Source organism: Lampetra fluviatilis, chromosome 55, assembly GCF_964198595.1.
Source record: "Lampetra fluviatilis chromosome 55, kcLamFluv1.1, whole genome shotgun sequence".
NCBI classification, from domain to species: Eukaryota; Metazoa; Chordata; class Hyperoartia; order Petromyzontiformes; family Petromyzontidae; genus Lampetra; species Lampetra fluviatilis.
Window position 1 is genome coordinate 286,692 of NC_136329.1, and position 21,819 is coordinate 308,510.

The window sequence follows — 21,819 nt, forward strand, 5'->3', positions numbered from 1 at the left end:
TATGTCTCATACAGTGTTCGTGAACATAAGGCAGATCTGAAACACGGTAGGACCAATACCTCGGCCGTGGCTGATCATTGTTTTAATGCAGTGAGCTCACACGAAATTGATTTCTCAAAGACGAAGGTACTTTGCAAACACAGTGGCTATCAACAAAGTTTCGTTCATGAAGCCATCCATATATATAGACACAGACACATTATATTTTTTGCGACCTAGAATTGTAATGTATTGCTTACGGTTGGTAGCTCAGCTTATTGAGAGTATATTTAGCATACTGATGATACTATGTAGTTTATACTTTAGCTTTTTACGTGGTTGTTTAGTTACTGCAGCTACATACTATTAACATTCCTTCCCTTTATTAATGCTACCCCTACCCCCTCCCTTTGATGCTGCTAATCCTGCATAATGCATAGGCATAATATGACTTTGTAAACCCCCCGCCCATCTCCTACACATTTCACAAATTAGCACTATTCGCATTCCTGCGTTTCCCATAAATATGCTAAAATTCCTCTTGATATGCAGATTCTTTTGTCAAGGCGCATTTCCCCCCCCCCTTTCAACCCAGCTTAAATAGACGCTCCAAGCGTGGTGGTGTTTCATTTAGACGCTGTCGCCTCGACAGACCTGGTCTTCACCTGAGGACGGCTGCTTGTGTTGTGGCCGAAACGTCGTGAGAATTATTTTATTATCTTTTATTTTTATTATTTTATTACTTCCCTTCTACGTGACTTTACCGAAAGTACCAAGAAGATGAATCCCTGCAGTCACGAAAGCTTTAAATCGAAATTTAGGTGTTAAGATGTTAAAACACCAAACTGAAACCTTTAACAAGGAATCATGTCTGCATTAACCACAATACTTGTGGTTAGAATGTAAACAAAAAACATACTCTGATAATATATGCATTGTCTTTTAAACTGATTGGTCAACACCAGAGACAGCTTTCTTTGGAGCCATAAGGCATCCTCTGGTATAACACATTTTGAGACTAATCCACCAGCAAAGGAGACGGAATCCAAAGGCCAACATCATTCGTCGCTGCCGGAACCCTTTGGATATAAACGCAGGCCCTGATCCATTCCACGACAGAGCACTCGCACCGTGCCCATCTGGTCCAGCGGCTGTGACTGCCAGGTTCGACTCAAATCAATGCTGCTGCCATTTCCGTGTGCGGAGAGCAACTCCTACAATCGGCTGCCAGCGCTCGCGGACATCCCCACCGCTGCTGCAACTCTTAAGGGATCGCAATCAGATCTTGGAAAGTCCAAATCTCCCCCCCCCCTCACATCATTGTTATCAAATCACACTGTAACTCTCCTTCCAGTTGAAATCAAGGCGTCCTTTTTGGACACATGCCTAGCCTACTCTTCTGTCAGCCGAAAAGGATATCTGTGCTACCTGTTGGTGTAAGACACGATGGAACAAGTGGTGTCCCAAACAAGACCCTCCTTAAAGACCTAGTGGAGAAACATTCCTGGTTTCTCTCTGCTCTCACAACGACAGTGGTGACCACTCTCAACCGCGTTCCAACAGCCAAATACATGGGGAGGTGTGGATATTAGCTCCATAAACGGTCAGGGACCCCAGCAAACTGTGTATGCGGTGAGTTGCAATTCATCAGGCGTTCATCACTGATGACTACCCCAATACAACCACACGTGTTCTGGTGGAACAAGCAGACTACGCCACTCAGCTACCACCCCAGATGATGCCGTGGAATGGCTTCCATAATTTAAAGTACAATTATAGTCCGATGCTTTTTTCAATGTCCATGAGAAAGAAGAAGATTGTGAAGATGAAATACTGTATACCATTACTCACCATCAGATAATTCATCAGGTAAAGATGATATTCTACTTCCAAGCTCCTGCTGTATGCTGTTTGCTGCATGAGCAGATGCAGATGACAGTTTTTTCAATACAGATTAATGAGATCAATACCTAGACTCCCACTATTAAATAATTAATGATTGTTGAAGTGACACAATTAAACGCGAGCTCATTAGACCGGCGATTCTCAAACTTCGTGTCATTTTCACGCTACTAGACCTGTCCACCGTCTACGTACTAACACCACCAAAGATGTTTCATATTTTATTAAATAATTAACACGCATATTCAAATGTCTTTTTTTACCTCGTTGGAACTCAAGAGACCAGTATAAGTGTATGATTCAAGAGTGATCAGCGTCTCCAAAATTACTCGAGCGAAACATAGACAATAAAGTACCGTGATGAACCAAATAGAAATCAGAGCAGAGACAGTCAGATAGAGATCATAGCAGAGACAGCCATAGAAAGAGCATAGCAAAAACAGTCAGATAAAGATCATAACAGAGACGGAAAAATATAGATCAGAGCAGAGATCAGCCAGATAGAGATCATAGCAGAGACAGTCAGATAGAGATCATTAGCAGAGACAGCCAGATATAGATCATAGCAGAGACAGCCAGATAGAGATCATAGCAGAGACAGCCAGATAAAGATCATAGCAGAGACAGCCAGATAGAGATCATAGCAGAGACATCCAGATAGAGATCATAGCAGAAACAGCCAGATAGAGATCATAGCAGAGACAGTCAGATAGAGATCATTAGCAGAGACAGCCAGATATAGATCATAGCAGAGACAGCCAGATAGAGATCATAGCAGAGACAGCCAGATAAAGATCATAGCAGAGACAGCCAGATAGAGATCATAGCAGAGACATCCAGATAGAGATCATAGCAGAAACAGCCAGATAGAGATCATAGCAGACACAGCCAGATAGAGATCATAGCAGAGACAGCCAGATAGAGATCATAGCAGAGACAGCCAGATAGAGATCATAGCAGAGACAGTCCGATAGAGATCATAGCACACACAGACAGATAGAGATCATAGCAGATACAGCCAGATAGAGATCATAGCAAATACAGCCAGATAGTGATCATTAGCAGAGACAGCCAGATAAAGATCATAGCAGAAACAGCCAGATAGATATTATAGCAGAAACAGCCAGATAGAGATTATAGCAGAGACAGCCAGATAGAGATCATAGCAGACACAAACAGATAGAGATCATAGCAGAGACAGCCAGATAGAGATCATAGCAGACAACTGGATATGAATCAGAACACAGACAACGATGTTACAGGATAAATAATAAATACTGCATTAATGGAATAAACATCAAATTAAGCACATTGTCCATAACGAAAGTTAGCTTGGGAAATTCTACGATGAAAAAACGTTCATAAGTATAATTAAGTAATGGAAATGTTACCATTGATTTCAGGTGATAATTGCACGAAAACTATATACAAGCAAGGTTACATGTAAAATACAATTGCCAGTGAAATAATCATGCTGAATCGAAAATGTAAGACCACATTGTGAAAAAGGTGGATGAGTTAATAGGGACATGTTAACAGCGATGAAATTCCAGGAGTCTTTATCGCGTGAACACGAAAAAAATTAGAACCATGTGATGTGATCTGTCTTGGGTAGCATGCACGTTGGTACTATGGAGCAACCCAGGAATCTGAGAATTTGTGATTGGGAAAGAACGCTGTGGGGAGGCCGTAGGCTGCAATGAGTGTGCGCGCATCTTAGGGGCGCTGCAGTGGCGAGATATCAAAAACTGCGCATGGTATTCAGGTCGTGGGTTCAATCCCGACCCTGACGCCTGTATATTTTGAGTGTGCGTATTCTCCCGCAGGTTGTGTGGATTTTACTCCGGGTCCTTCGGTTTTTATTCACACTTAGAAACATGCGTTTTAGAGTATTTGGCTGCTATAAATGTTGTGGGCAGGTCGCGTCTGAAAAAGAGCTCACTAGCTCGGTGGGCCTTACTTGGTAAACTAAACGTAGTAAATATTAAGTAGATTAGCTCGGCCCAATGAGTGCCCCCTCAAAATTGGGAGAGGGTAATATCCGGTTTTTGAGTAAAGTTTTACAGTGATGAGTTGAATAAGGGATGTTAAAAAAATAAGATTCAATGAATCCAAAGTTATTTGTAGGGGGCGGTGTGACTACGATTCCAGCGCATTCTAGAATATGAGGTGGTAGCTATCGCAAATTTCCTTGTAGAAGACAAGGAAAATAATTTGATGAATAAACAATAAAAATGTCCCCATCTGGTCCAGGCTGTGGTGGCGCGGTATTCTAAACAGTCGCACCTCATGCCATATTCCCATCCTATTAATTGTAATGAATGCTCATTGAATAATGGAGTTGCTTTAATTGTACATTGCCTTCATTGCTCTGACTAAATATCATGGGATATAGTGGAGTATGTTGTTGACTAAGAGTTGAATTTTTGAATTATATAGGTTTGCTATGTTATCTCTTGAAGTTTTTCATCAGTACATACTTCCTGCTGTGACGAGGTTCAGATACACTGTTATTGATGAAAATACAGAATGAAAATTTTAAAAGTGCCCAAAAAGCATGCAAAGGTGCATGCTTGAAATAAAATTGAGAGACCAAAAGAGAAACATGAATTTGACAGTATACGCAGGTTCATGACATCATTATCCAAACTGTTATGTATGTGTGGACGGTGAACTTTTTTCACGTCGTATGTAGCCAACTCTGCTAATCGGAGGTGCAGGGGAAGGACGATGATGATAAGTCAGGGGGCGTGGGCTGGACGCGTCATGGGCATGAAGGGTGAAGGTCAACGCACGAGGCTGGCGACAGAACGGCAGCCCAAGGAGGGGCCACGCCCGTTAGAATGACCACCACGGAGTAACACGTGGGAGGGGCAGGGGCTGTCATCCAGCAGTGGGTGGATCACGGCCCTTGTTGTTGCTAATGACGATGGCTCACTCGTGCGGCAACGATCATTCGCAACGCATGGCCTTGTGTACAGTGTACGTGTGCTGCTGTTCACCACAAGCCGATCCGTTGTCCGTCAAAAAGCGAGTCCAGTCGTCAATGGTGACTGCAGCCCAGAAGAATACACAAGTAGTATTCAGGGAGGGCAGAGACAGGTTGCGATGAACCCATGTGGAGTCTGGAACAGAGCAGATTTAATACAGATAAAAAAAACACGTCGTCTCAAGTGAAGTGTTTGAAAGAGCACGTCAAGAGTGCGGCCCGCCAAGAAGGAGATGCTGAGAGGCTCCAGGTATTGAGAGACTCGGGCCAGGTTAAGACAAATCCATCGTGGAGCAGCTGATGACGCTCCTGGAGCCCGCCAGGCAGTACGCCAAAGCCCGACCGCAAAGAGAGTTTCAAAATATCGCAACAGCAACGGAAGTTGGCTTTGCCATCATGGGCTTCATCAGCTTCTTCGTGACTCTTATCCATACTCCCATCAACTACGTTATTGTTGATAGGTTAAGATCAACTGGAGTTCTACCTTTAAAGAGATGCCGTCACTCCTGGAGCTAACTTTATATCGTCACTAGTGGAAACTCCATAATGTTGCCAAATGTGTCAAATTTTTTACCAGCAGTTTTTGACATTCAGTTTTGTCTTGACTTACGAATAAAGCCCATGTGAGTGTTGAAAAAAAAACACACACATCGTCTTTCCTCCCAACTCCATGGCGATCCTGCCTCCGATGTCACTGCAGGGGAAGAATCCATACGGAACTCCTGTGGGGAGCAAGTGGAACCCTCTCTGCTTGTTAGCGAAGGGCCCACCAAAGCAAATGTCACAGAGCTACTTCTGAGATTCCCTTCACGTGACCTCTGGGCTACACAAGATAGATAAGCGGGCAATATGTCTTCCTGCAAGATATCCATCTCTCCGCTTTAAACATAAAATTAACGTATTTCTCACACAGCCCATCAGCCACACACGGGCTTTCTGGGAGTGCACAATTTCAGCAGCGTTGATTCCTTATTCAGAAAACTGGACCAGCATAGACGTATGCTGTCTAATCAGCAGAGTTAGATTTGCTTGAGTCAATGCTTGCTGAACCACCAGACGTTCATAGAAAATGACCCTGTGTTTAGGACATGGCTCCTCGTGTGGCGCACGATACCTGTGGCTTGCCAGGCTCTTTCGGAGTAGACGGTTGGGAAGTGCGTGGTCACAGTGTGGTTCAAGTTGAAGTGGAACATGACCGCTTGCACAGCTCTGGCATCTGTGAGCACGGACAAATAGGTTGCCAGTCAACACAATATATAACTCCCTCCCCCCAGCCATCCGTGCTGTCATCTTCCTGACCTTATTCAACTTGGGGCTCAATACTTTCCTATTCTCTTCTGCCTTTGAATACCTCTTCTCTCGTATAATGATGATGATGATGATACCAATAATAGCGTCGTCGTTCATTTGCATTGCATATCACAATTGCTGAGGAACCAGATACGAGCGGAAAGGCAGCAGGCAGTTGAGCCAGCTGCTACCCACAATTACCCAAGGTCTGCAATTCTCTATGTAGCCAAGTGTTTAAAGCCAATCTTAATTTTGGAGCTTTCGTGACTGCAGGAATTATTCTAATAGTTATTTCGGTAAAGTCACGCATAAAGATAAAATAATAAATTAAATAATAGCATACGACGTTTCGATCGCAACACAAGCATTCATCATCAGGTATAAATGAAATAGCAACAAAAAATCTAACCATAAAACTATAGACACATATAAGCAGACAGATATCACCAAGATACATAGAGAGAGTAACACAGGTACAGAGAGGGGGATCGTCTCTGTGGGGTGGCCTTAAATAGACAGAGGGGGGCGGAGGCAGAGAGAGGGAGGGGTTAGATAAAAAATGTACATGTCAATGAGTACGAAGAGACGCGTAGTAAAGTAATAGAGAGGGAGAAAGAACACACTAAATTAAATAACCTAGCAAAATATCGAAATGTTAGATTTTTTGTTGCTATTTCATTTATACCTGATGATGATTGCTTGTGTTGCAATCGAAACGTCGTATGCTACTATTTAATTTATTATTTTATCTTTATACGTGACTTTACCGAAAGAACCAAATAATAATTAGTGCAGTCACGAAAGCTCCAAAATTAAGATTGAACCACTTCTACGGAGAAGTTCCAAGTTTACCTTTTTCTCTCTCTCTGGGTTTTTTGTTCTCTCTCTCTGCATGTATATTTAGTGTACTTTTTTCTGTCTACACTCGTTTTTTGTCGTTCTTATGCTCTGCTCTGTCTGTGTGTTTCCGTTCCTCTTGTTTTTATGTTTTGTCTTTCTTTAGAATTTTCACACTTGAATTCTAACTTAGCAATCTTTGAAATACGTAATCGACCAGGCTATGCGTTAAGTGTGTGGTGACCGACTCTCTGTTGTATTACATGACATTTCGATATTTTGCTAGGTTATTTAATTTAGTGTGTTCTTTCTCCCTCTCTCTTACTTTACTACGCGTCTCTTCGTACTCATTGACATGTACATTTTTTCCCTAACCCCTCCCTCTCTCTGCCTCCGCCCCCCTCTGTCTATTTAAGGCCACCCCACAGAGACGATCCCCCTCTCTGTACTTGTGTTACTCTCTCTATGTATCTTGGTGATATCTGTCTGCTTATATGTCTGTCTATAGTTTTCTGGTTAGATTTTTTGTTGCTATTTCATTTATACCTGATGATGATTGCTTGTGTTGCAATCGAAACGTCGTATGCTATTATTTAATTTATTGTTTAAAGCCAGCTAATATTCAAACACATAAACTGTACACGTTGCCATCTACATGATGCGAATGTGATACTGTCTGTGTATGGTATCTTGAGTTGTGAAATAAATCTTGAGACGTTAAACAAATTATCTTGTAATACTCCCAATAAAGTGGCCCTGGTATAAAGATACCATGACACACATCACCATACAAGGGCCGCGAGAATCTGATCGTCCGTTTTTGCAAAATGTCTTTGTCCCCGATTATCGGGGACCCTTTTCATTTAGTTTCCTGACAGTATTCATGCAATAAGGAGCACAGCAATTGACGTTCCTGATGAGTAGCCATACCCAATGAAGGGGTCTCCGAGGAGCAGTGGCACAGTAGTTGGTGCTCTCCGCACCCAGCACGATTACCATTAACTTTGGGAAAATAAGAATGACTTTGAGATTCAAAATCACTGGAGTGCTCCTAAAAATCCCTTTGAAGCCTTTTTTGTCTTAAAGTTTAAAACTCGCGTAGGACAGCTCAGGACACAGTCTAGGTGTGTAGCTACAGGACAAAGGCTGTTTGTGTTTTTGGTTGTCTATCTATTGTTATTTTTGTCTTTTTCACCAATTTTATCCCATAATAAAGGTTTTTGGGTTAGATCGCATTATTTATAAATGTGTCGCAACCCTTCACCACCCGACACGGCCAATTAGTAAAACTGTGTCATATTGACAAAAGACAAATAGTTCACTATTTTAGCCCACCGGTGTGTTGAAGAGTGAATTGACAACATTTAAAAAAAATTGTACGACGTGTCGCTGGTAATTACATCCAGCATCATCGAGCAATTTTCCAGAATAGTGAAGCCCTCTACCTGCTCCCGGTCTTAATAGAGCAGCAGGGTGACGTCATCATTTAACTCATTCAGATGCAGTTATTTGATAGATTAGTAATTAGTCAATTGTTATGATTAGTAATCAGTTGTAGATGAGTACAACAGCAAGTGCAGAAATCAAAGGGGTCGGAAGGGGGGGGGGAGATGGTTATTGTAATTATATACTACGTTCGTATTCAGTTAATAAGTATGTTTCCCCTATAAGGAATTGTAATTGTAGCATGTATTATTTAATAATACGCTTCCAGGCCGCACTAAGCCTGTAGCTGTCACAGCAATTAAAGTTATTTGTATTTCTCTCAATTTCAATTGATTCTCTAATTAGTTTTGGCAAGTAATAATTAGTCTTACACAACACTTCAACATTATCAAAATCAATTGTGTGGCCTTGTTGGCAAGCATGTTTTGCCACTGCCAACAGTTGTGTTTGAGATAATTTTATATTTCTTTGGTGTTCTTTTAGTCTTACGCTGATGTTACGTCCCGTCTGCCAAATATAGCATCTGCCACATAAACAATTAATCCGATATACATATTCTGTTAATAATTTAGTTAATTCGTCTTTAGTGCAAGAAACTAGTTTTTTTATTTTGTGTACTTTACCAAATCTTGCTTTAATGTTTTGCATTTGCAAAACACGGGATAATTTGTCAGTTACTCCTGAGATATATGGTATTTTAATTGTTTTAACAATTTGATCACTTTGAGCAGTGTTGCTTTGCGATCGTGATTTGGCATTCAGTGCTCTGTTAATTTGAGCATTATTGTAGCCAATCTGTCGTAGTGATACTTTAAAATGTTTAATCTCTCTCACTAGACTTTCGCTATCTGACACTGTTTTAACCCGATGTATGAGCGTCTTGATAAGAGAGGATTTCTGAGCTGGGTGATGATGTGAAACTGCATTCAGATAGGCATTAGTGTGCTTTTGCTTTCTGTAAACGCTGTGTTATTTTGCCATTTAGGCCATGTCCAAGCAAAATATCTAGGAACGGGAGTGTGTTATTCACCTCCATTTCCATGGTGAACTGGATGGCAGGTTATAGTAAATTTCGATTTAAAGCTTTCGTGACTGCAGGGATTCATCTTCTTGGTTCTTTCGGTAAAGTCACGTAGAAGGGAAGTAATAAAATAATAAAAATAAAACATAATAAAATAAAATGATTCTCACGACGTTTCGGCTACAACGCAAGCAGCCGTCTTCAGGTGAAGAATGAGACACTGCCAAGCTATGAGCTTATATATAAGCTGGGTTGGAGGTGGAAGAAGAGCACCTTAACAAAAGAATGTGCATATCAAGAGGAATTTAGCATATTCATGGGAAATGCGTAGGAGGTGGGTGGGGGGGTTTCAAAGTCATATTATGCCCATGCATCATGCAGGATCAGCAGCACCAAAGGGAGGGTGCAGGGAGTAGCATTAACAAAGGAAAGGAATGTTAATAGTATGTAGCTGCAGTTACTAAACAACCACGTAGAAAACTAAAGTATTAACTACATAAAAAAACTAAAGTATAAACTGCCTATACCTTATACATTTTAATATAACACTATGTATTATTCTACCCACCCTAATGTGTATCACACTGCTATATGTTTACTATACAATTACGATACTATATATTACTTTTCACATTGTATTAAGCATATAAATGTTATACTATTTGTTATCATACACTGTACCATTGACCGTCGTGTCAATGGGTGAGTGGTGAGGGGAAACTTGCAGCGGAGCAAAGAATCCATTCCCTACGGTGAATACAATGCCAGTGAGTGGAATGCGGTCTGAAAGTCACCGTAAACGTGAACACAATCAGTTAAGATCCGAAATGGTTTATTACGTCCTTCCAATGATTGCTAAGCCAGAATCCATCTTCTCGGTTGAAATTGTCTCTGTGTTTGTATATGTGGATCGCCTCATGAACGAATCTCTCATGATAGCCAGATGGCTTGCAGAGAACCTCTGTCTTGGAGAAGTCAATGTCGTGTGAGCCCACTGAGTTGTAACAGTGATCTGCCACGGCTGAGGTGTTTGTCCTACTGTGTTTCAGGTCTGCTTTATGTTCATGGATGCGGTCCGAGACATGTCGTTTGGTTTCCCCAATGTAACTGCTACCACAGAGGCAACTTAGTTTGTAGACGCCAGCGTACTGTATGTCTGGAACCACATCTTTTACAGACGGGACCAGATCACGGATTTTATGTACTGTGTTGAATCGGACCTGGATCTTGTGTTTAATCAGGATTTTGGAGATCTTTTTTGTGACCCCAGCAATGTAGGGTAAGGTGATGGTCTTGAAAGGCTCCTCAACAGGATCCTTCTTGATGGTTGGAGTGATAGCTTTGCGGATTGTGTAGTCGGAGTAACCATTAGCCTTAAGAACGCAAAGCAAGCGTTCGTCTTCAGGCGATAATAGCCTGAAGACGAACGCTGGCGTTGCGTTCGAACCGTCGTGATTTATTTTGTTTCTACCTACGTGACTTTTACCAAAAGAACCAACGAGTATGGATTCCTGCAGTCACGAAAGCTTCAAATCGTAATTAGGTTCAGTTGTTAAATAATACACATTACAACTAATTACTAATCTACAACTGATTACTAATCATAACAATTGACTGATTACTAATCTATTTTATAATTACAATACCGCCCCTCTCCACCTAAAATCACTGCACCTGAATGGACTAAATGATGACGTCACCCTGCTACTCTATTTAAGACCGGGAGCAGGCGGAGGGCTTCACTATTCTGGCAAATTGCCCGATGATGCTGGATGTACTTACCAGTGAAACGTCGTACTCAATTTTTGTTTGTAAATGTTGTGGATTCACTCTTCAACACACCGGTGGGCTAAAGTAGTGAACTATTTGTATTTTGTCAACGTGTCACATTTTTTACTGATGGCCCATGTGGGGTGGTGGAGGGTTGCGACACATTGATAAATAACGCGATCTAACCCAAAAAACTGTATTATGAATAAGACTGGTTGCAAAAGCCTACGTGTTAAATTGTATCCCAGTGCAAGCCTCAGTAATAGGCAGCGGCTCCGAAAAGTGGACATTGCAGAGCTACCACTGAGATCCCTTCAAATGACCTTTGGTCAATAGTGTGGGATGGCACTTTCCCACCACAATTCTTCCGCTCGTAATTTTAGTTCTCCGAGCAGGAATGTCGCCAATTTAATTACTGAACCAAGTTGTATGCGATGTCTTCTTTGTACAGCTGTTGCTGACCGGGCTGTGCCCATCAACATAGTTTAGTCGCGGGCGTCTCTAACCCAGACTCACACCCCACTTCCAGGGGTGTCAGCTCAGCACCCTGACCTCTGAACCACCCATCACATCTCCTGATTGCGTCTGCGTTCAATTCCGTTGCGTTTATGACAGTGGACTTTTCTCGTCCTTCGACAAAATACGTGGAGGTGTTCTAAAAAAAAAAGTCTCAGTGGTGGGTCCCCCACTCACCGTCGCTCGTGTACGTGAACACCAGGCCACCGTAGTCCGTGTCATCACTCACGGACATGGATTCCAAGGCACAAATGAGGTGCAGGATGGAGAGCACAATGGGAAGAAAGCCGAGGAGTCCCATCCGTCTACGGCTTTGTGGGCTCACAACACAGCACTTGCGAGAAAGTTGTATTGCTCTGCGAGTGCAGAGGAAGCAAAAATTCCGCGGTGTTACGTAAAAAAGTGCAGCCAAGCAAACCCTAACTGCCCCGAAATAGGTTATATACCTTTCTGCAAATGTACTTTGTTGTTATACGGAACATGCTGAAACATACACAATTATATATTTCACGAGTCAATCCTGACATTGGCTGTCGTTTTGTACTCGGGATCAGTTCGTATGGGTGGAGGTCTAGGTGTTTACATTCTTAGGGATGTTTATGTGGTTATTTGACAGTGTTCTGATTTTTTCTGAGATCCACAACTAGGACCCACAAGGACCACGCCTGGAGAGAGACTCTGTCCTGCGAGGTCCAAGAGAAGCCTCTGTGGAGGGTCTTCTACTGCAAGCCATCCTACAAGTCACGGGGACCTAAGTTGGAGCCGAGCCCACGGCAACATCACCACCAACGCCTTCCGAGCCAACTTTACGGACACCAAACCTCAGTGCTCTCTCTGTGGGGAGCAGGTGGAAACGGTCGCGCACCTGTACACCCAGTGCAAGCTCTCGACTCACTTTTCAAGCTCCTGTGGAACATCCTACTGAGATTCAACCTGCACTTCTCCCCCACAATGCTCGTCTTTTGGCCAGAGAGGAGGCATAGATGACAAACGGCGGGACGGACTTGTTAGTACTCTGATGAGTTACACCAAGCTGGCGATTTACAGGGCAAGAATGGCGTCGGTGGGTGGGAACCACTCAACCAAACCTCCCGGGAATTTTTAGGGCCCTGTTCTCCGCAAGAGTGTGGCTGGAGTTCTGACACACCCATCTCAACAGGGTCACCGGGTACCTTCCGTGGAGCAATGTGTGGTGGAGGGCCCCGTGTGCTCGGTACTAGCCAACAGGGATCTGGTCAGTTACACACCACTCTGTTTACTTTATGAGCACATTTAAATTTTTAGTCCAAAGTAACGGACACTCACCTGCAAAAAAAAGCAAAAAAATCCAAAAATGATGACCAAATGGAGCTCACGATCTGCGAACAAACCTGGGACTGATCACTAAAAAAAGGAGTGGTGAGGAGGAGTAGGAGGAGTGAGCAACATCATCAGACGTTTTCTGAAAATTGGGTTAGCGAGTTAAAGGCGTAAACATCAACGGAGTAAAATTTTAACCATCTCACATTTGCTGATCACGTCATCGCCACAACAACCGTTGAACTGCAACTGCAGGAAATAATGTTCATGCCTGATAATTTTAGTTGAAATTTGGCATTAAACCTACACGAAGATCGAGTCCAAAGGACACGCGTCACGAGTCATGAAAGTCGATCCTGAAAGCCTACGGCACCAATCTGGTGCCGGTTTCAACACAATTTGGCGACGACGTACCTTGACATGAACCTTTACGTGAACCTTCACGGGAGCACGGAAGAGGCAACAAGATGTGACCCGCAAGGAGGTGACCTGTCAGGGCTTGGAGCCCGCTAAGTTTATATACTCGGCGCTTCACGGCGCCTTAAGGGCGCGGCTATAGTCAGATAATCCCCCCTCTGTCATGCTGAGCTCTCAGTCAATATTCTGTAACAATCTGGAACAATGGACGCATTAATTCTTGACGTGTTTCCATCTGCCCGTTTGGTTGCTGGGGGCTTTTGACGTGAAGATGAACTGACCACATATGACTGACAGGTCATGCATTGTGTACCACGGCAATATTGTCAACATTAATTAACGTGCGGAAGGAATCAGCAAAGTTTACTGTGGTTTTCCATTGTAAAACTAAATTGACGCCTATTGTGGTTTTCATTTCATATGTACACACATTTTGTATGTACATTCGAAGGCATTGTTTTAGGGTGCGTTGTGTACAACAGCAGCGTTCTTGTTTCAACAGGAGTGTCGCGTGTCCGCAAAATGCGGATTGTGCTGTCGTCTTCCTCGGCACACGGCAACGGAGTTCGGCTCAATATAGAAATGAGCGAGACACAGAAGTCACCCAAAGACGAGATCGCTGAATAATTGAAGAGAGCTGTGAGAGAGAACACTGCTGGAGAATGCGGTGACTTTGTAAACCCAGTTATTTAATGTGACCAGGAGAAAATCTATGAAATCAAATGTCCTTGTTTGGTCAACTGAGCTTAGTAATTAAAACAAACTACGCTGTAAAAATGCCAACGTTTGCCCAACGTTGGCATGGGATTGGAACTGTTCCATGTTCACTGGGTATGTGCTGAAAGAAGAATATTATTAATCAGTGCATACAACTCACAATGACATGGATTAACAAATATAGACATTGACAAATGCATTGGAAAAGCGTCACCATGCACAGAGGAACGTGTGAACGAGAGAGCACACGCCAGTTAAAGAAGGCAGCTCTTAAGAAACTAAACATGTGGTTCTGATGATACTGCATACAGCAAGTGTAAATATAAAAACTCAAGCAAATTCGTCAATAACACCGTAGCATTGATAGGAACAAAATATATATACAATGGGTGATATTTCAGGCAATGTCCCTTATTCATAGCACATAGATAATACATTATAAAGTCATATTCTCGTATGTATGTATTTTGAAGGTCTTTCGCAATGTATGTAGCCAACTGTGCTAATTGTAGGTGCAGGACAACAAATTAAACACAAAAAGAAGTTATAAAGAAATTAGTTTGTCAATCTAGATGATTTAAAAGTGCGTAGCTCCAGTGGCTGCCAATAGGCTCACCAAGCTTAAAAACCAGGCTACAGTCTACATTATAGACTGCCAGTACACTCACCAAACTTAATAACCAGGCTACAGTCTACATTAGTATTTTATGTTCATTTTTTATTTGTATTAACTTTATTTTTATTATTATTCTTCTTCTATCTACGTGACTTTACCGAGAGAACCAAAGGATATGAAATCCTGCAGACACGAAAGTTTTAAGCCAATGTTTTTGTTCGTTTCATGTTACTTTATTTATTGTTTGTTTTACTATGCAGTATTTATTACATTACATGCAAATGTACAATATTTCTTATTTATGAGTTTAACTATGTTTCCTTTTTTTGTTGAACCGTACCACATTTTATCACAGTTGTAATAAGAGCCTATGTCGGATTCACGTGGTGATCGGCTTTGCCGGTCCCGCTTTACAGCCAATGGGGGGAGAGCCTGGGAGCATGCCTTGGCGTGATCATGGGATGTCAGCTAGGTGATTGGTTTCGCTGGTCTTGGCCTCAGCCAATGGGAAGACAAGTCAGGGGCGTGGTCTCGGGAGTTGATGGGCGATCTAGAACATTCGGCGCAGGCTGTTGAGGATTGGCTGGAGTGTACCACGTGACCCAGGCATTAAATAAGGGGAGAGAGGAGAGACACGTGGTCAGACACGGAACGAAGAGAGAGAGGGGCCACGCGCGAGTGGGGCTCCGGGTGCCACGTGGCGGTGTGTCTCTGGTAGCTGTCTGCCCGCTTCTCGTTGCCTGCCAGCAACGGGGAGTGTTTGTGAACTGCAAGAAGTGAAATAAAAGGACCGATTCCACAAGCCGTCTCCAGCGTGTTATTACACAGTGACCGCCTGGGCATTTAAATACAGTGCATTATTGTCTTCCAATTTACACACCTTTATACTTACGAATGGGTCTCAGGAAAGGAACACGTTCGTAAGTCTGGAACTGTCCGTATTTAATTACAGTTCATTATTACAGCGCTTTGTCAGTTCAAAACACTATGAAGTCCCTCCATTGCCTTCTCAGTCGTGTGGGTTGTTTGGCCATACTTCACCACGCTGGTCAGTGCAGTTTTGTCAAGATAGGAGATATAGGACCAGTTTCCCAGATCAGTTCCTACCCTGATGATCTTTGCAAAGGTCACAAATCAAACTAACCAGGTTTCACCTTGATGTTGTTGAACTAACTGGGAGAGGCCAGGGTAGGTGTCTCATGCACAAGAGTGACCTGGCTCACACAAAACGATGAAAGCAAAAACAAAGAAAGTTAAATAAATAATACAGGAAGTCCTCGTTTAAAACGGTATATGCGTTCCTGAGAAGTGCCACATTAAGCGAAAAAAGTGTGGAGTAAAAACAAAACCCCATAAATAACATAACGATACAGTTCAGCGAGATATGATGTACTACGCACATTCAGTGAGATGGCGGGACAAATAACTGAGGGTATGTAGCGTTGTTGTATCATTCTGTGTATTGTATCACACCACTCATCCTCGCAGCTCAAGAAAGTAGATAATTCTCGACCGCTCAAAAACCAGGTTATAATGGGCGATTCCGTGTTATGACGGGCACGATCCGCTTGATAACGTGCGCGATCCACGTGATCACGGGCATAGTGTGTTACCAACTGTTTTCTTGGTGACTATGGTCCCAGCTGCCTTGAGATCATTGACAAGATCATCCCGTGTAGTTCTGGGCTGATTCCTCACCGTTCACATGATCATTGCAACTCCACGAGGTGAGCTCTTGCATGGAGCCCCAGGCCGAGAGAGATTGACAGTTCTTTTGTGTTTCTTCCATTTGCGAATAATCACACCAACTGTTGTCATCTTCTCACCAAGCTGCTTGGCGATGGTCTTGTAGCCAATTCCAGCCTTGTGTAGGTCTACAATCTTGTCCCTGACATCCTTGGAGAGCTCTTTGGTCTTGGCCATGGTGGAGAGTTTGGAATCTGATTGATTGATTTCTTCTGTGAACAGGTGTCTTTTATACAGGTGTAGTGGTGATACGCGCTGGGGTAAGGATCGTGTGCCAGCGCGTAGTGATTTGGCTGTGTGTGTTGGTGACGCGCGCTGACGGTGAAGGATCATGGGTCAGCGCGGGGTCATGGGTGATGAGGCGGTGATTGGCTGGGTATCGGTGACGCGCGCTGACAGCGAGGGGATCGTGTGGCAGCGCGTGGGGATTGGTCAACTAAGGGGGTGCTCACGTCGCGGTCCGCATACGCTCCGTCTCCCGGGAGTGGAGGATATATAAGGCGGTGCGCACAGGCGCACAGGGAGTTGGTGACCAGTGAAGACAGAAGGCAGAGGAGGAAGAGATAGGGCCCTGAGGCACCTAGTCCCGCTGTCCTTGTGGGGACCGGGGCCCTGTGTGGCTCAGAGGCGGGACCTTGGGACCCGGGGCCGAACGTCCGTATGAGGGCCGGCCCGCGGGACCCAGAGGTCATGACCCACACCCAAGCTGGGGTGGGTCTGTAGGCTCCACGGATGCTACGGGGCTGGAGTGCCCGTGAGCGTGTACCGTGAGCGTGTAGCGTGAGCCGTAGTAACCACACGTGTCAAGTGGAGTGTGTAGTGTGAGAAATAGTAACCACACGTATCAAGTGGAGTGTGTAGTGTGAGAAATAGTGACCACACGTGTTATTGTGGAAAGACAAGTTTTAATAAAGTGTGCTACCCGTCAAGTGGTTTCCCGCCGTCATTCCGAATACTTCAACTGGCGTCAGAAGTGAAACAGTCTTCCAGGCATGGATACAAGGAAGACTTGTCGGATTGACCGCGAGGATAACCTCGACGACTCGGGCCAGCTGGCATCAGGGGGAGAGGACGAGGAGATGCCGACGCCGCAGGACCCACCGAGGGCGCCCGACGAGTGGCTGGGGGCTGATGCCGGACTCCGCGAGGCGCACTCCCGTCTGGCAGAGCTGCTACTCGCCACGGCGTCCATCCTGGCGGAGATCACCACGTCGGGAGGAGCGGGGACGTCGGCGGACATTCAACAGGTTCGCCTCGCAGATTCCCGCCAAAATGACTTGGCAGTTCCCGCCATTTCAACCACGCGGAAATCTTTTGGCGGGAACGGCGAGCAACACGTGGCGGGAGTTCTCCAAGCGCGCCCGCTTACGTCATCAGCGCGCGCTACGGACCGCCATCAGCCACCCGCCATAGGGGCCGCCATCTTGCAGACCGACGGTGCGGCGGAGAGGAACCACGTGGCAGAGGACGACTTCATCTTCCAGCAGCGCCTTCCCACGTTGACAGCCTTCAAGGCGGAAGGCGGGGACTGGGGCGCATTCCAACGCAGGTTTCTGGCGCATCAAGAAATGTCGGCCTGGTCCGACGCTACGGCGCTGCGGGCACTGCCTGCCATGTTGGACGACGACGCGCTCGCGGCCTTCAGGTCCGCACAGAGGTCGGACCGCTCCACGCTTAAGGCTGCGTTGGGCCTCATGGCCAAGGTCTATGGACCTCCTTCGGCTTGTCGCCATCAGTTTTACGAGCGACGGAATGCGGACACGGAGACCGCGCTCGCCTACCGCACGGCGTTGTTGGCTGGACGAGGAGGGCCAGGATGCGATGGTCTTGGAGCAACTGCTCAAGTTGGCGCAGGACCTGGGGGTCCCCATCAACACGGCCGACGAAGTCGACATATCTTCATTGCGGGTCGCAACAAGTATACAGGCACACGAGGTCCTCAAGCGTAAACAGGGGGTCGTCTGCACTGCTGCCGTGGCCTCAGCTCCGGGCCCGGTGGTCACCGAGCCCCAAGTCATCTGCCCACGGGAGGAGGCGTTCACCACTGGACGACCGGGGGACTGGAGGTCGGGGGGTCGTTCGCCTCTGCGATCGGCCCGCAAGCTGGAGCAACCGAGACCTCCGACGTCCCTCATCACGTGTTACAACTGCGGCCTCCGGAGCCACGTGGCGTCCGGTTGCCGCGCTCCACGTCAGCGCGCCATGGGACCTTGGCTGGACGACGACCAAGGCCCCAAGTCGTCCCTACTACCCCTGGCAAGTCGCGGCACTTCACATGCTCGGCCTACATGCACGACACACATGGGCCGTCGCTTTGCGGTGGAGGAGGGCCGATTAGGGGTCGGGGATTCGGCTCGGAGAGGGGGGTTCGTGCGGGACCGAGGGGACATTAAATGGTCTGAGTTGGGTCACAGAATAGTGGCTGCGTCGGCGGGTTCATCGGTCGTTACGGGATTCATAGACGGGGTCGAGGTCAGGGTGTTAGTGGACACGGGGGCGTCGGCAACTATAATTTCAGACCTCATTTACAACATTCTCCCCGTCCAATGTCGACCTCTGCTTCCGGTGGACGTGCCATTTTACGCGGCAAATGGGGGCTCTTTGGGCATTGTCGGGCAGATTCGGGCGCCCATTTGCATAGGGGATATTAAATTGTCGGGACCTGTTTTCGTCTCCTCTTCCTTAGCGGTTCCTTGTCTGTTGGGCACAGATTTTTTGGCTAAAATGCCCATTAAAATTCTCATCAATCAACGTTGCATTGAGCTACCATCGGGTCGCCGTATTTCTTTTTTGTCAAATCCTACGGAAATTCGGACGGCGTGCGCTACGATACAAGCGCTGGCCACACAGACCGTGCACGTGCCCCCAGGTTCGCAGATGTTGATTCCCCTCCGGTTGAGGAAGCCATTGGATGGGGAGACCTCGGATCAGGGCGTACTTTTGGGTCCATCAAATAGGGCTGTCGGAGGTCTGGATTTGTCGGAGGCTCACACGTTGGTTCGGGCTGACAAGGACCCATTCGTTATGGTTCTAAACGCTGGTTCGCGGCCGGCCGTTATTCAGCAGGGCACTGTGCTTGCTCACGCGGCACGGGTCCCTGCGGAAGAGCGCCTTGTTGCGCATGTTGATCCAGTCCCGGCGCAGAAAATTCGATCGGGGGAGGACCTTGAATGGGTCGATTCGCTGTGTGCGGACTCAAAGGATTTGTCAAGGGTACAGTTGGATGCGCTGCGTGCTTTGCTGATAGAATTCTTTGATGTGTTCAGTAAGCACAAATATGACATTGGGTGCACGGACCTGTTGCGCCACCATATTGAAACAGGCGATGCGGCACCGGTCAGGCAGAATCCCTTCCGGCTGAGTCCTGCTGAGAAGGAACACGTTCAGTCGGCCGTCAACGATATGCTGGCGGCCGACATCATTTCGCCTTCTTCCAGTTTTTGGGGAGCACCTATCGTGCTGGTTAAAGAGCAAGACGGGTCCTTGCGATTTTGTGTAGATTTCCGTCGCCTGAATAAAATCTCCGTGGCTGATGCGTATCCGCTCCCCAGAATGGACGAGTCCCTCGATGCATTGTCTGGTGCGCGATATTTTTCTACTCTTGATTTATTATCGGGATTCTGGCAGCTGCCACTCGACGACGAGTCTAGACCTAAGACAGCATTTCGGACTCCAGGGGGCCTGTTCCAGTTTAACCGGTTACCCATGGGACTTCACTCCGCTCCCGCGACGTTTCAGCGCCTTATGGAGTTGGTTTTGTCGGGTCTGCAATGGGATACTTGCTTGATTTACCTAGACGATGTCATTGTTTTCAGTAAAACGTTTGAGGAACACCTCCAGCGGTTGAGATGGGTGTTCTTGCGGATGCGATCGGCTAAATTAAAGTTTAAACCGGCCAAATGCCACCTTCTTAGAAAGTCCGTGAGATACTTGGGCCACATTGTCGATTCTTCGGGGATCTCTACCGATCCCGCGAAGACGAACTGTGTCAGTTCATGGCCAACGCCCACGTCGGTTTCTGACGTACGCAGTTTCATTGGTTTTGCTTCCTACTACCGCCGATTCGTTGAGCATTTCGCCACCATTGCAAAACCCTTGCACGCTCTAATGACAAAAGGAGTCAAGTTCCGATGGGGACCGGAGGAGGAGGCCGCGTTCTGCTCCCTCCGGGACGCCTTGGTGGGTGCCCCGCCCTTACGTTATCCTGACTTTACAAGTCCCTTCTTGCTAGATACGGATGCTAGCAACACGGGCATTGGGGGGGTGCTCTCACAGGTCGTTGGGGGAGTCAAACGGGTGGTTGCCTATGGTAGCAGGGTTTTGTCGCCGGCGGAACAGCGCTACTGCGTCACCCGTCGCGAGTTGCTGGCTATTGTTTTTTTTGTACAGCAATTTAGACCGTATCTCTATGGCCGTCATTTTACGGTCCGGACGGACCACGCGGCGCTTTAGTATTCATTGAGGGTCGCCCAACCCTCGGGCCAATTGTCACGGTGGTTGGAAGTCCTCCAGGACTATCAGTTCACGACCACTTACCATAAGGGGTTGCGCCACACTAACGCGGATGCCCTGTCGCGATTGTCGCCTTGTCCCAAATGTGCGTGCTTAATGGGGTCGGCGCGCTGTAAACCGCCAGCTGATGTAAGCATGGGTGCGTTGGCCGCGACCGCGAATGCGCCGATTGGTGACGTTCCCGCTACCCCTGAGGGAGGGGACTCGCTGCTCTCACTGTCTCTGATTGAGTGGGGCCGTCTCCAAATGGCTGACAGCTCCCTGCTAGCGTTGCGTCGCAGGGCGGGGGGTCCCGAGGAGGGCCGGAAGCGAACTGGCTCCTGGCTGCTCAAGCAGGGCCTGCTAATGAGATGGGACAATTTGTCCCGGCGGCACGCAATCGTGGTGCCTTCCGCTATGCGGGGAAAAGTTGTCCTGGCCGCACACGAACGCCTCTTGCATTTGGGGGTAAACGAAACGCTTGCTCTGCTTCAGTGTGACTATTATTGGCCAGGGATGGGGAGCGATGTGGTAAATATACTAAAGGGGTGTGTAGACTGCGCCAGACGGAAACCACCGCCTGTGGCGTCAAATCCACCGCTGCAATCTATTCAGGTCTCGCGCACTAACGAGCTCGTTGCGCTCGATATTTTGGGGCCTTTTCCAGTCACGCCTAGGGGTAACAAGTACCTGTTGGTTGGTGTGGAATACTTTACTCGGTGGCCTATGGCGTGGCCACTCGCCAACCAGTCGGCGGCGGCTGTGACGCACGCCTTTGTCCAG